The sequence below is a fragment of the Gadus chalcogrammus genome, chromosome 15 (genome assembly GCF_026213295.1).
Source record: "Gadus chalcogrammus isolate NIFS_2021 chromosome 15, NIFS_Gcha_1.0, whole genome shotgun sequence".
Lineage (NCBI taxonomy): Eukaryota > Metazoa > Chordata > Actinopteri > Gadiformes > Gadidae > Gadus > Gadus chalcogrammus.
In genome coordinates this window covers 20,759,353-20,773,069 of record NC_079426.1, presented here as the reverse complement: position 1 = coordinate 20,773,069, position 13,717 = coordinate 20,759,353, and the positions used below count along the sequence as shown (strand labels likewise).

Genomic DNA, 13,717 nt, shown 5'->3' with positions numbered 1-13,717 from the left:
TCAGCATCCATTCTCCTCAGGCATGTTAACAGACTACCACGGAGACTGGTAATATCCATAACTTACACACCAACCATGTATCTCTCTCTCTCTCTCTCTCTCTCTCTCTCTCTCTCTCTCTCTCTCTCTCTCTTTCATCCCACCCTGTTTTCCCAGCCTCTCTCTCCCCCTCTCTTTGTTCTCTCCCTCCCTCTGCAGTCCCAACTCAATAAGAGATAGACTTTGTAGTAGAGTACAGTAGACTCTGACCCGGAACTGCAGGTTAGCTTGGGACGACCATAAATTCCCCCTCCATCTAAAATTACCATCAATGGTAACCTCATAAGACACTGATAAGTTTGATATATTATTGAGAAATTACTCTTTTCATCTAATGGCGACTCCGGACTTCGCACTATTCTTCACTCTTCTAGTGTGGCATTTGACACCATTTCTCATAACCTCCTCCTTGACAGACTGGCCTCCATTGGACTCACTGACTCACCCTTGAACTGGTCATACTCAGTTCATCCAACTCTAAACTTTCAAATCCCAGTCACTACCCCCTTCTGTTCATCATTTATCTACTTCCTCTCGGCCATATTTTTCGTAAATGTAACATTTCTACCTATCCACCAAGCCCACCTCCACCCTCCCGCTCACCCTAGCCTACAGGAAATCAAATCCTGGTTCTCCTTCTACTTTCTAAAACATAACAGCATTAAAACCGAGGTTCTCCTCATTGGCACCAAATCCACCTTGACAAAACCTGACAGTTTTTCTATTACCATCGATATAGCTCCTCCCCCTCCCCTTAGGTTAAGAGTCTGGGTATCATCCTTGACAGCACACTATCATTCCAAGCTCACATCAGTAACATCACAAGGTCTGCCCATTACCATTCACGCAACATCAACCGCCTCCGCCCATCCCTCACACCCAATAGTACAGCCGTCCTTGTTCACACCCTGGTTACACCACACATCGATTAGTGCAACACCCTTCGCTTTGGTCTCCTTCTCAAGTCCATCCGTAAACTTGCATCATCACAAGAACCCCCTCCGTGAATCACATCACTCCTGTCCTTCACTGGCTCCCGGTCAGATATCGCATTCACTTTGATTCTGCTCCTCACCTTTAAGGCCCCCACGCTCCTCCGTACATATCTGAACTCCTGCACCACAACACACCCAACCGCACTCTGAGGTCTTCCTCTTCCACTCATCTGACTGTGCCACCTGCCCGCCTGGTCACTATAGTCCAGGGCCTTCAGCTGATCTGCCCCCCACCTCTGGAATACCCTCCCACCAGACATCCGTAATTTTGAACCCCTTTCCACTTTCCACAAAACAGATCTTTTTAAACTGGCATACTCTGTCTAATTGTTGTCACCCAACTCATCCCATTAATGTCAATTTGTCGGGTCCTATTCATTATTGTTGTTGTTCTTTTTTAACTCTGGCCTGCAGTGGGGCCTCTGAAAGGCGCCTATAAATAAAATGAATTATTATTATTATTAACAATAAATTAATGCAAACAAATGTAATATAGTTCACAATAGAACTCCACACCCTGGCTGCTGCTCCTTCAGAGAGCCGAGGCAGGGTGGCCCACCGGTGTCTGTACGCACGCATCGTCCGCTCAACTGCCTGGGTCAAACTCAGAAACTCTTTGCGAGTGCCTATATTCCTATGCCCTCCTCCTCCATCGGGTGTCTCCGTGTCCGCCTCCGCGCTCCGCTCGTCTGTGTCTCACGGCAGCAACAGCAGAGCTCCTTGACTTGTTCCCTTTTCGCTACAGAAATAAAACTATTGATGGCGCCGCTGCCGAGGCTACTCAACGCCGCGGCAGATCTGGGTTGAGGCAAGAGTTGGGTGGCGGGGGAACTGAGAGAACATCCAGGGTACACACAAGAGAGGGACGGCAAGCACAGCTGTTCTTTGTATGAACCAGAACCTGTATTCTATATCCTGCATGTTCTGAATAAAGCTGGATCCGTCTTTACACAAGTAAGGTAAGAGGATTTGCTCGCTGGAAGAGGAACCATGATGATTTGCTTCCCGTATAGTTTTACGGCTTGTGAGACAAACTGCAGGACTGTTGATAGGTGTGTGTGTGTGTGCGACTGACTGCAATCATATTATTGCAAATAAACTAATGCAAACAAAAGTAAATAAACTCAGCACAAAAAGTAAGGAAATTTGTTGAATATTTTTCTGTGGTAACAATGCTTTTTGGCAATAAATCTTATACCGTTGGAAAGCCTGTTTGGTTCCCTCTCAAATGGTGCCCTATTTGTAAGGAACATGCACTTGTGGGACGAGCAGCAGAGCTGAGTATGTGGGTTGCGCCCATGAAAAATTAGCCAAATCTTCTCTGCCAACGCCTAACAGCTTATTCTGCCATTGTCTCGTTTGGTGTATGGTGGATTGGATGATTGAAGTTTGAAGAAACAAGAAAAATTGGCAATTTAACAATTTATTTATTTCACAAACAGGAGCCTCAGTAGCGTGTGGAAGAACCATACACAGCCACAACAGCCTGGCACCTCCTCCTCATGCTGGTCATCAACCTGGTCACACACTGCTGTGGGATGGCAACCCATTCTTCAACCAGCATTTGTCGCAAGTCAGCCAACGTGGTTGTGTTGGTCACTCTAGCACGCACAGCTAGCCCGGCGCAAATCTAAAAAGGGTTGGTCCGAAGTAGCCTAATTACCCGTAGGTGTGGTTTGGGCGTAACGTGCAATAAACCAATGAGAGTGCCATCTCCCATCCCCTTTAACCCATTTACTCCTAAAACGCCTGCCAAAAACGCCTATAAAAACCTATGTATAATAGATATAAATGTCCTTATCTCCTGAGGGTTTTCTGAAAAATACTAAGAATTGTCAACGTCTATGAAAACCTTAATATCTAAGCCTCTGTAGCACATAGAAACATGAAATAAATTGCATTTTAAAGGTAAGACTCACAGGTTGTATTAAAACATGCTCCTTTAGCACTAACATAGCAACTCATTTTTATAAAGAATCTCAAAATCAGATTGGTAAGGAAAAATACTTTATATCATCAAATAACATATCACAAATAACAAATAACATTTTAAAACATGCCAACACACAGAACAAGGCACCTTGGTATGATAGAGGTGGGAAAGAAGTGGGGAAAGTCCTGAGACGGAACTGGGAACATTCTCAGTCTGAGCTCCATGGCTCACATCCCTCCTTTTTGAACACACACACACACACACACACACACACACACACACACACACACACACACACACACACACACACACACACACACACACACACACACACACACACACACACACACACACACACATCATCTCTCGTGGCGAAGGACGTGATGCGTGAAGCACTCGCGGTGCAGAGGAAGGTCACACTGCCAGCACCCCATCAGCGTGGACCCAGGACGCACGTCGGTGCCGCTGTGCTTCAGAGAACACTCCCAGCAGGTCTTCCTCTTAGTGTTTAGCTGGACCAGGTCATGCTCAGCAGAAGCTCCAATTGGGCTGGTGAGGAGCACCTGGGGAGCACTTCTTTTGGTGACCGGGACGATCAGCTCCATGGTCAGATCCTCCAGCCAGTCTTTGTAGCCCCCCCTCCTATATTTCCAGTCGGCTCCTCCTGCACACCTGGCAGCCACAAAGGCATTGTAGCACGCCACCGTGAGGAAATAAAAAAAAAGCCTCCTCCACCACTTTGTAGACCTATGCTGGATCTGGTAGTATCCCACCATCTGGTCCAGCAGGTCTACCCCCTTCATGTGCTGCTGGTAGTCAGCAAGGCAGGCTGGCACACAAACCTCCACTTGGCGTTGACCATTCGCCTTCCTCCTTACTGACCCAAAAGCTGTCGGGTCATGGAAATTTGACAGGACCATCACTGCCTTGGTGTCCTGCCATATGGAGAGCACAGAGGGACCACGAGCCGCTGGACGTTGATGGCTCCCCGGTGGAGATCGTGAAGAACACCAAATTCCTTGGTGTCCACCTGGCCGAGAGCTTAACCTGGTCCCTCAACACCGGCTCCACGGTTAAGAAAGCCCAGCAGCGCCTCCACTTCCTGAGAAGGCTGAAGAGAGCCCACCTCCCACCCCCCATTCTCACCACTTTTTACAGAGGGACCATAGAGAGCATCCTGGGTAGCTGCATCACTGCCTGGTTCGGAAACTGCACCAAACTTGACCGCAAGAACCTGCAGCGCGTAGTGAGGACAGCTGAGAAGATCATCGGCGTCTCTCTCCCCACCATCTCAGACATTTACACCACTCGTTGCATCCGCAAGGCAACCAGCATTGTGGATGACCCCTCCCACCCCTCACACAAATTCTTCTCCCCCCTTCCGTCTGGCAGAAGGTACCGGAGCATCCGGTCCGCCACAACCAGACTACAGTACAGCTTCTTCCCCCAGGCCATCCGACTCCTCAACTCTAAGGGACAGATCTGATCATCTCTGTTACCCTTGGTTTATGCACTATTGCACTATTGCTTTATATTCATATTTATTATATTCATATTTATATTCCCGCACTACTCAGACACATAGTCATATTTATATTTATATTCCCGCACTACAAATTCCACACAGTCACTTTACTGGTTTGCAGTTATATGTAGCATGTTGTTGTTGTTGTTGTTGTTGTTGATTTTTTTGTTATTATTGTCGCTCTATGTTGCACCTTATGTTCTTGGGAAACGCTATTTCATTTCACTGTATACTGTGTATATGGCTGAAATGACAATAAATTATCTTGAATCTTGAATCTTGAATCTTGAATATGCAGAAGGTCAGGTCATCCTGCTGCGCCACCTTGAATTGGTGCCTGTTCATGCCAGCCTGCTTCGTGAGGTCCTTGCTCTTGGGGAGGCCCTTTCTATTGGCACGCACCGTCCCACAAGCTTGTACCCCCCTGTTCTTGAGGTCCACCATCAATGGGACACCGGTGTAAAAGTTATCCATGCATATGGTGAGGTTGGATCCAAAGTAAGGTTTGGCCAGGTCCATCACAATTCTGTGAGCCAGGTCTTTCTCAGCCTTACCCTGAATGGCCCCCGTGTAAACTTGGAAATTATTGACATAGCCTGTCTTACTTTCCACCATCACCCACACCTTTACTCCCCACTTCACTGGCTTCATGGGGAGGTACTGCCGGAAGGCCAGGCGTCCCTTGAACTTCACCATGGACTCATCCACGGTGACAAAGCCATTGACCTCATAGAGATCCTGGAATTTGGCAAGGAGGAGGTCCATGAATCCCCGGAGCTTCCAGAGCTTGTCGGACTTGTCCACAGCAGGGTCCATGTTATCTTGGAGATGGAGATATCTAAAAATGCACATAAGATTAATGAGTTTATGCCTAACATTGCCATCATATTTGTTGTTTGTTGTATGATGCAGGGATATTGGCAATACTACAAACGGTTGTGCTGTGTTTAGCCAGAGAAATACCCCAGGAAATCGTATCTTGTGTGGCCAAGCTAGTTTTGCCATTACAAATATAATTTAATAATACTAAAATGTTACAAATAAATACAGGTTACTTGATTCATGATAAAGTGAAGCTACCACCAAGCTACTGAGGATTGTAGTAAATTACCATCTTCTAGGGCTTTGACTTTTGCCCAAAAATCATATTCGAAGTTCGTTTGTTTATTAATATTAATATTCGAATAATTAGGGCTGCTTAATATTAGTTTGTTTTGATTTTTTTTTTTGATATTCGAAATATATTCGAATAACAAAGTTCAGAGTCAAAGCCCTACTATCTTCTCTACAAGTAGTGAAGCTACTGCCCAACACTGCTATTTATCATGCTATTTAATTATTATGGCATTATTATATCAATAGTAGCAGAAGGCTGTAGCACCACTATCATTACTGGCCATGACGGAGACGTCAGTGAGCTAACGCTACCGTAAGACATAGGAACTCGGAAGAGAGCGCAAGAATACAAATCATTACCTCCAGATCATGTCAAAACGATCCCGTGCCATGGCCTTGGGGACGTGTGTTTGGTACAGCCACTTGGTCTGCCTCCAATAATCCCGGCGTGCTGGCAGTTTCAGGACCCCAAAAGTGAAGCAGAGCCCGACAAACGTTTTCATCTCGGTTTTGGAGATGGGGTTCCACTTCGAATTGGATGGGGTTTGGCCGCGCGTCTGATCCGCATATAAATTAGTTTGGGTCACCAACATGTCCCAAAGTTCATCGTCGACTATCCGTGAAAACACCCCAAGGGGGGTTTCATCCACGGCAATTGGCTGCTTCGGTCCCGGTTTTCGCGTGAACTGCCTTGGATTTCGGGGCATGTATCCATCCGTCGTCCAGTCCACCTGAAATCACGCAAAGTCTTCGTCCTCCTCCTCCTCTCCTTCGACCCAAAATTCCCACTCCTGGGCTCGATCCAAAGGATCATCAGGTACAAAACCTTCTACCTCCACCTCCCTCTCAAACTCCACACTCTCTCCCAACTCCACATCGCTGCCGTCGCTGTCACAGTACTCGTTGCTAGCCATTTTTGCCGGGGATTTTTTATTTATTTTTTTTATTTATAGGTTTGCGATTTTATTTGATTGACGTGATTGTCGGCCAACGACGACATTTGGGTGGTCACGTGGTTTTTAAAGACCCACAAGACCCACCTCATGTGTATTTGAACCAATGACAATGCATTCTATGCTGCATGCGTCAAGAAAATTACGACATATCAACAATGCTGCGCTACGCAGCAGCCGGCAGGAGACTCAAAGCTGCGCTACGCAGCAACCGGCGGGAGATGCAATGCTGCGCCGCGCAGCATCCGGCACGAATGGGTTAAGAGCCATGGGCGCATTTTAATATGACGAGTTGATATTTTGACAGCGTGTTTGCAGTCTCCGATGAGACAGATGCATGACCACATGAATTTCAAACTTCAAATGGCTCAGTTTATGGCCAAATAATATGGCCTAATTCACACATAGAATAGCGTTTTCTTCCACAACTTCAGAAACACTGAGTCCTCAAATAAATTTCGGCAAAGAAAACTTAACACACATATGATATGCAGTAACTGTGGTTCTATTTAATGATATACGCAATACATTAACAAACATCGTTTCTTACCAGTATTGTATGCATTATCGTTATCGACTTGTGTTCCTAATATGCATGTGTCCCCCCGTTAATACACATTGCCATGGACTGTATTATGAGTTACGTGTTTAGTTTGCGTGTGTTTAAACAGATGGATGCACACACGTGCGCCCGCTTTCATCAATTATTTTACACATGCACACACGCGCCCCCGCATTCATTCATTCTTTTTAACACTCACTCGCGGTAAAACAATGTTTTCTCACGATCAAATACTCATCAATCCTAAAAGTTATGGGCTTGTACACGATGTCTGTGTCAAGAACATATGTGTTTGCTGTACGGTGTTTGCAGATGCGTTGATTTAAAAGTACAACTTATTACCGCTGTATCAGCTGTTCTTTCCCAGGTAATTTACTAAGAATGTGTGGCTAGGTATATGAGAGTAGCAAAGTGCATGCGCGAGGTGCACAAGCAACATTATGCATGCACCCTTAAAATAGCATCTGAACAACGCGCCACTGACTTTAAACCCGGTATTTTCTGGTTTGTGGCGCATTTGTTTTCTGAAACTGCAAAATAGCACCGGGGAACGTTTGCGCCAGAACACGCCTCCTTCTTTCGCCGAACCGAAAGAAGCGCAAGATCATTCCCTAATTTACAGGCACGTGGTGGTTGAGGGAAAAGAACGCACCATTTGCAAACTAGCAACGACACATGCGTCAGTGTAGAAAGTCAATTGCGCCGGATGTAAGATAGGGCCCTGTGTGTCAAAGTCCACTGTATTTAACTCCTCAGATGATGAGTCCTAACAAAGACCGCTGTGAGTCAGAGTGGAATCGAGGTATTGACCATTCTTGACCCTTCCCCCAGATCAGACCACAGAGTTCACAGAGGAAGACCCTCCTCATTACTGAAGGCAACACACACATACCCACAGTGTTGTGCCGGAACACGCTGGAAGAGCAGCATTCAATGAACACACTCATATATTTGGTGAGCGTGAACTGAACATACTCGTTTGCACCAACTGAACTGAATACCGACACCCAAGGATTTACTGTAACCCGTATGCCAGCATGGCTTCTAAAAACAATACCAACAAAATATCTTCCGCTGAAGCCAATAGTAGATATGAATATTTGAATGAATTTTATGAACAAACGAGTACAGAATTGATCGGAGAAAAAAATATGTTTTTTATGCAAACTGTGCCTTCCGGGTCTGAGGAAGCAAGCCCGAATGTCAGCCACATTGGAACCACGTTTAAAAATACATATTGAATGAAGCATCCGACCAGTCTGGGGAAATATTTGAGACTTAATGATATTGATCACAAGAAAGGTAAGCCTCTAGCCAACAGCCGTAGAGATCCTCCACCCAAGTCAAACTGACCGCATTCGGTAAATGAACGGGGCCTGCGATTAGCTTGGTTTTTCACTTTCTGCATAACATTGTGACACATTGTTTAAGTGGTTCAACATATACTTTCATTATTTTTTCAATCTTTATTCTATAGTTTGGGCAGTGGTGATTTGGGGTGGATGGGTAGGAGGAGGTTCTACTGAAAAAGAATAGAATAGAATAAAAGGAGAAGAAATGAACATGAACAGTTTGTTTTCTGGGACTGTAAACTTGAAAATTCTAAATTGTGATCCATAAACGTGAACTAGTTCATTTTATTCTGTGTGAACTGGACTTTGAGCAAGCTATTGTCAAGTGTGAACTTGCACACCACTGCATACCCACACCAACACCCCCCCCCCCCCCCCCCACGCTCCTACACACACAGTATGCTACCATAAGGTGCAGCTGCACATATCATTTCAAAAGATATTTAAAACAATGCCTGTCTAGAATGTTTAATATAACTAGGTGACGAAAAGAGAATGTGAACTTCAAAAATGTTCTAAATAATTCCAATTAACATGTTTTATTTAACAAATAAAAACTCAAATGTGTGAACACACTCAGAGTGAGGGAAATACAGTAGCAATATCATTTGATATAAAAGTAGGTATTGTTTGCCAAATTTTCTCAGGACCAAAAGGAAAAAGGGGAGGGGTGAGAGTAAAACAAAGGAAGAGACAAATATATCACAGAATAGGACAAGCATACAAGAACAAACACATACACACACACACAAACATATCGGTTCCACATTTCCTTTAGTGCTAACAGGTTTATGTGCTGCAGCATACAGCTTAATTAGTGACTTGAGTTTCCTGTTTGTTTAGCATTGCTGAGTGTCAATGATCAATCTACACACACACACACACACACACACACACACACACACACACACACACACACACACACACACACACACACACACACACACACACACACACACACACACACACACGCACACATAGATGCATACTGGCATACCCACAACATTCTGTTTCTCAGGCCTTTGAGAGAGCAGGTTAGAGAACAAGGAACAGGTGTTGGTTTGTGTAATGGAGTGTGTGTAAACACCATACACTTGAACCTCATTAGGTCTCAAGAAAAGTCAACATAACAATCCATCAGAAAAACTAGTATAGAGTATCCCACAATCCACAATTTTAACTGAGACCATTCAGGTGAGGGGCCCAATTATCACTTAAGCAGAAATAACCTTCACATACAAAACAAATCATATGAATGTACACTTGCATTACACCACAGAAAAAACTATATATATAGATAAACATATATTCCTATGCAAACACACAGTGACATTGTGAACAATGCAATTTAAATTCAAGGCAAAAAAAGAAAATGTTGCTTGATACTAACTGAGAAATTCAAGGTTGGCCTTTTCCTAATCTAGAAGAAACACCTGTATTCTAAACAAGGCTCTGTGCATTGCGGACATACTACTCTGTTTTTCTACTGTCCACTGTTTTAATTCCACACAATACATCAAGGATTGCTTCAAAAATGATCCAAGCTTGTGAAAGACACACTAGATGGTAAATAACCAGATGGAGGTTCCCTCCATGTCCCTGCCTCCTCACATGAGAGAGCTGACACCAGCACCTCTAACAGACAAGGGTGTTTTTGTTTGTGTCCAGTAACTATGACCAAAAACCTTTTTTGAAGCAAATGAACTGAAATAACATTTACATGCCCCAAACCAAGACTAGCGAACTCAACGTTTCACATTGTTTAGTTGAACCATGCTCTGCTCCCATTGGTGATGCCCCTTGGAAATCGAAAGGGAACGAAGAGGTCCCAGACTAATTGCAGTTTGCAATTCTTCTAGTGATGAAAGGCTATCCCATCCCTACTACCTATTAATCCATTATCTGACCACAGCTATTCTTTCAGTTTGATGTATGAAGGCAATACAATAGTGTCCGAAATAGGCCTACGAACGATTACCCGTCCTCTGCTGGTTTAAAGCTGAAGTTAACTTAAACTCAGTGATACATCAACTCATTTTGCAATTAAAAGTGTCCAGTATATTGTTGTGTCGATTACAACAGTTTAACATAATAACCATACTTTCTTTATGTCATATAAGCAAGTGTTTCTCTTGAGAATTTTTTATAAAAAAAATACTTTTTTTATGTTGAAATGTATATAGCAAAAGTAACAATATAATTCATGCAGCCCTAGTGTCAGTATAATGAAGCCGATTTATGACTTACATAAGCCTCAAGAGTGAGAACTCATTCTGGCTCCAATCCCAAACTAATCACTGTAAGTGGGAAAGGGTGATAAAGAGAGAGAGAGAGAGAGAGAGAGAGAGAGAGAGAGAGAGAGAGAGAGAGAGAGAGAGAGAGAGAGAGAGAGAGAGAGAGGGGAGGAAATCCACCCATCCAACCAGCCTTCTCTCTCAGTTGTTTAGCCCTCTCTCTTGTTTATCGCCATTTCAGTAGAAGGGCCAAGTCACTGATTTCTGCTGACTAAGTGTTACTTTACGAAGAGCTACACTATGCAACACTTTTTTAAACACTCACTGGTAATAAAATGTATGAACTTCCATTCCTTCCTCCCTAAACTATTTCTATTGTATTGTCTGAAAAATATGTTATGGCTTTTGATGTCATGGTCTGACGTGTTTTGGTGTGTTTCCCTCCTGTGTTGATTACTGCTCCCTCCCCTAATGTGTCTCAGCTGTTCCTCGTTGCGTTTGTTACTTAAGCCCTTGTCTTTCCTTTGTTCCTCGTGCTGTCATTGTGGTTGTTCGTCCTGCGTGTTCCCTGTTCCCTGTTCCCTGTTCCCTGTTCCCTGTTCCCTGTTCCCTGTTCCCTGTTCCCTCCTGAGTTCCCTGGTTCCTTGCCTTAGCCTTTAGGCATACATAAAATGCTGTTCTCCCTAAACTGTCTGCGTCTGGGTCCTACCTGCCTGCCTGCTCCGACAACCCTAACAGAATGACAGCACCACCATTGGACCCAGCGGACGCTCAATTTTGCCGTGAGTTGGAGGATTTATTGGTGTCTATAATCGTGGCTATGGATGGCTGGGAGAACATTCCCAGCAGGAGGGAGCAGGAGACTGTGTTGGGGCGTACGCGCAGGGCTGTCTCGTCAAGGCCCGAGTTGGAGGACGTCTTGCCCGAGTGGGCAGTCGAGGTGCTCAGCCCCACAGTCTTTTGGCCAGAGAGCTACATGCCTCTGCCACCGGATTTTGGTGACCGGCCTAAGCCTCCACGCTCCTGCTCTCAGCCTCTGCCCCCGGTCCCCCGCTACCAGCCTCTGCCCCCGGTCCCCCGCTACCAGCCTCTGCCCCCGGTCCCCCGCTACCAGCCTCTGTCCCTAGCTACCCGCCTCCTCCCTTGCGGACAATCAGAGTGGGGGTGGTGAGTTTGGGGTACCACCCTGTTCCACCTTGCAATCCAGCTCCCGAACTGACTCCGGTCCCCGAGCCCTGTCCGGTTCCTGAGCCCACTCCTCGCCTTCCAGAGGGGGACTGGCCACCTTGCCTTCCTGAGGGGTCCCGCTTTCCAGAGGGGGTTCGCCCTCCACCTGGCCTTCCTCCAGAGGGGACCCGCCCTCTACCTGGCCTTCCTCCAGAGGGGACCCGCCCTCTACCTGGCCTTCCAGAGGGGACCCGCCCTCTACCTCGCCTTCCAGAGGGGACCCGCCCTCTACCTGGCCCTCCTCCTGAGGGGACCCGCCCTCTACCTGGCCCTCCTCCTGAGGGGACCCGCCCTCTACCTCGCCTTCCTGAGGGGTCCCGCCTTCCAGAGGGGGTCCACCCTCTACCTGGCCCTCCTCCAGAGGGGACCCGCCCTCTACCTCGCCTTCCTCCTGAGGGGACCCGCCCTCTACCTGGCCTGCCTCCTGAGGGGACCCGCCCTCTACCTCTCCTTCCTCCAGAGGGGACCCGCCCTCTACCTGGCCTTCCTCCTGAGGGGACCCGCCCTCTACCTCGCCTTCGCCGGCCTCCTGAAGGTTTCCGCCTTCGCCACTGCTGGCCTTCTGAGGGGTTTCTTTGCCACTGCAGGCCTCCTGAGGGTCTGAGCCCTCATCGTCCCTGCCGCCGGCCTCCTGAAGGGTTCCGCCTTCACTCTGCCTCTGCTTGCCCCCCAGGCCGCCCGCCTGAGGCTCCCTGCCATGCCCTGGGGCAGTTTTCTGGCCGCCCGCCTGACACCCCTCCGCTCTGCCCCAGTCCATTTATTTTGTTTTGATTCCCCCCTCCTGGCGCCCCTCCACCCACCCATTTTGGTTTGACTTTCTTTGTTTTTTTTGCTTATCGTGGGTCGCCTGGGAGTCGACCCTTAAGGGGGGGGTACTGTCATGGTCTGTCATGTTTTGGTGTGTTTCCCTCCTGTGTTGATTACTGCTCCCTCCCCTAATGTGTCTCAGCTGTTCCTCGTTGCGTTTGTTACTTAAGCCCTTGTCTTTCCTTTGTTCCTCGTGCTGTCATTGTGGTTGTTCGTCCTGCGTGTTCCCTGTTCCCAGTTGTCACCTGAGTTCCCTGATTCCTTGCCTTAGCCTTTAGGCATAAATAAAGTGCTGTTCTCCCTAAACTGTCTGCGTCTGGGTCCTACCTGCCTGCCTGCTCCGACAACCCTAACATTTGAACCATGTTGGGGATCAGGTTGGGCGGTGTGAATAATAATAGCATTGGTGTACAATGGGTCAATGAGTTAAATAATCTCTCTCTGCATTTCTCTGTTCATCAAAAACAGTGAGGCGAAAAGATAGGATGAAGAGACAGAGATGGGAGCAAATACAGAGACAGAGACAGAGAGAGAGACACTAGAGGATATGAATGAAGAGGGAAACATTCCAGGATATTGGAATAGCTTGGTTATCCTGGAGTAAAAACATTTTATCCTCTTGTCCTTTTTTCCCCATTCTCCTCTGGTCACATGGCATCAGCCTTCACCTAAGCTCCCAGGGAACCTCTTCAAAATACACCCCTTCTGCCTTCCTTCGTCACCCCTTGCATCCCTTTCTTCCTCCCCTAGCCCTCTCTGCCTCCCCACGCCCCTCCTGTCTCAACGGCCTGCGGCTGGAGAAGGTGCGAGAAGGGGTCCGCGGAGTAGCACTCACACATCGAGGAGAGGACGGAGACAGCCCAGTCGTCTCGGGCCAAGAGGGGAAATTGAGACAAAGTTTAATCTTCCACTGAAATAGCTTTCTTTTCCTCCCTCCCTCTCTCCTTCACTGTAGATCTGTGCTGCTCCAGGCA

General features: G+C 46.7%; 1 protein-coding gene across 1 annotated transcript in view; it reads right to left on the bottom strand.

Moving 5' to 3' along the window:
• The window catches only part of LOC130404302 (attractin-like protein 1), a 226,272-nt gene that overhangs the window by 18,065 nt on the left and 194,490 nt on the right, over window positions 1–13,717 (bottom strand). The window lies entirely within an intron of this gene.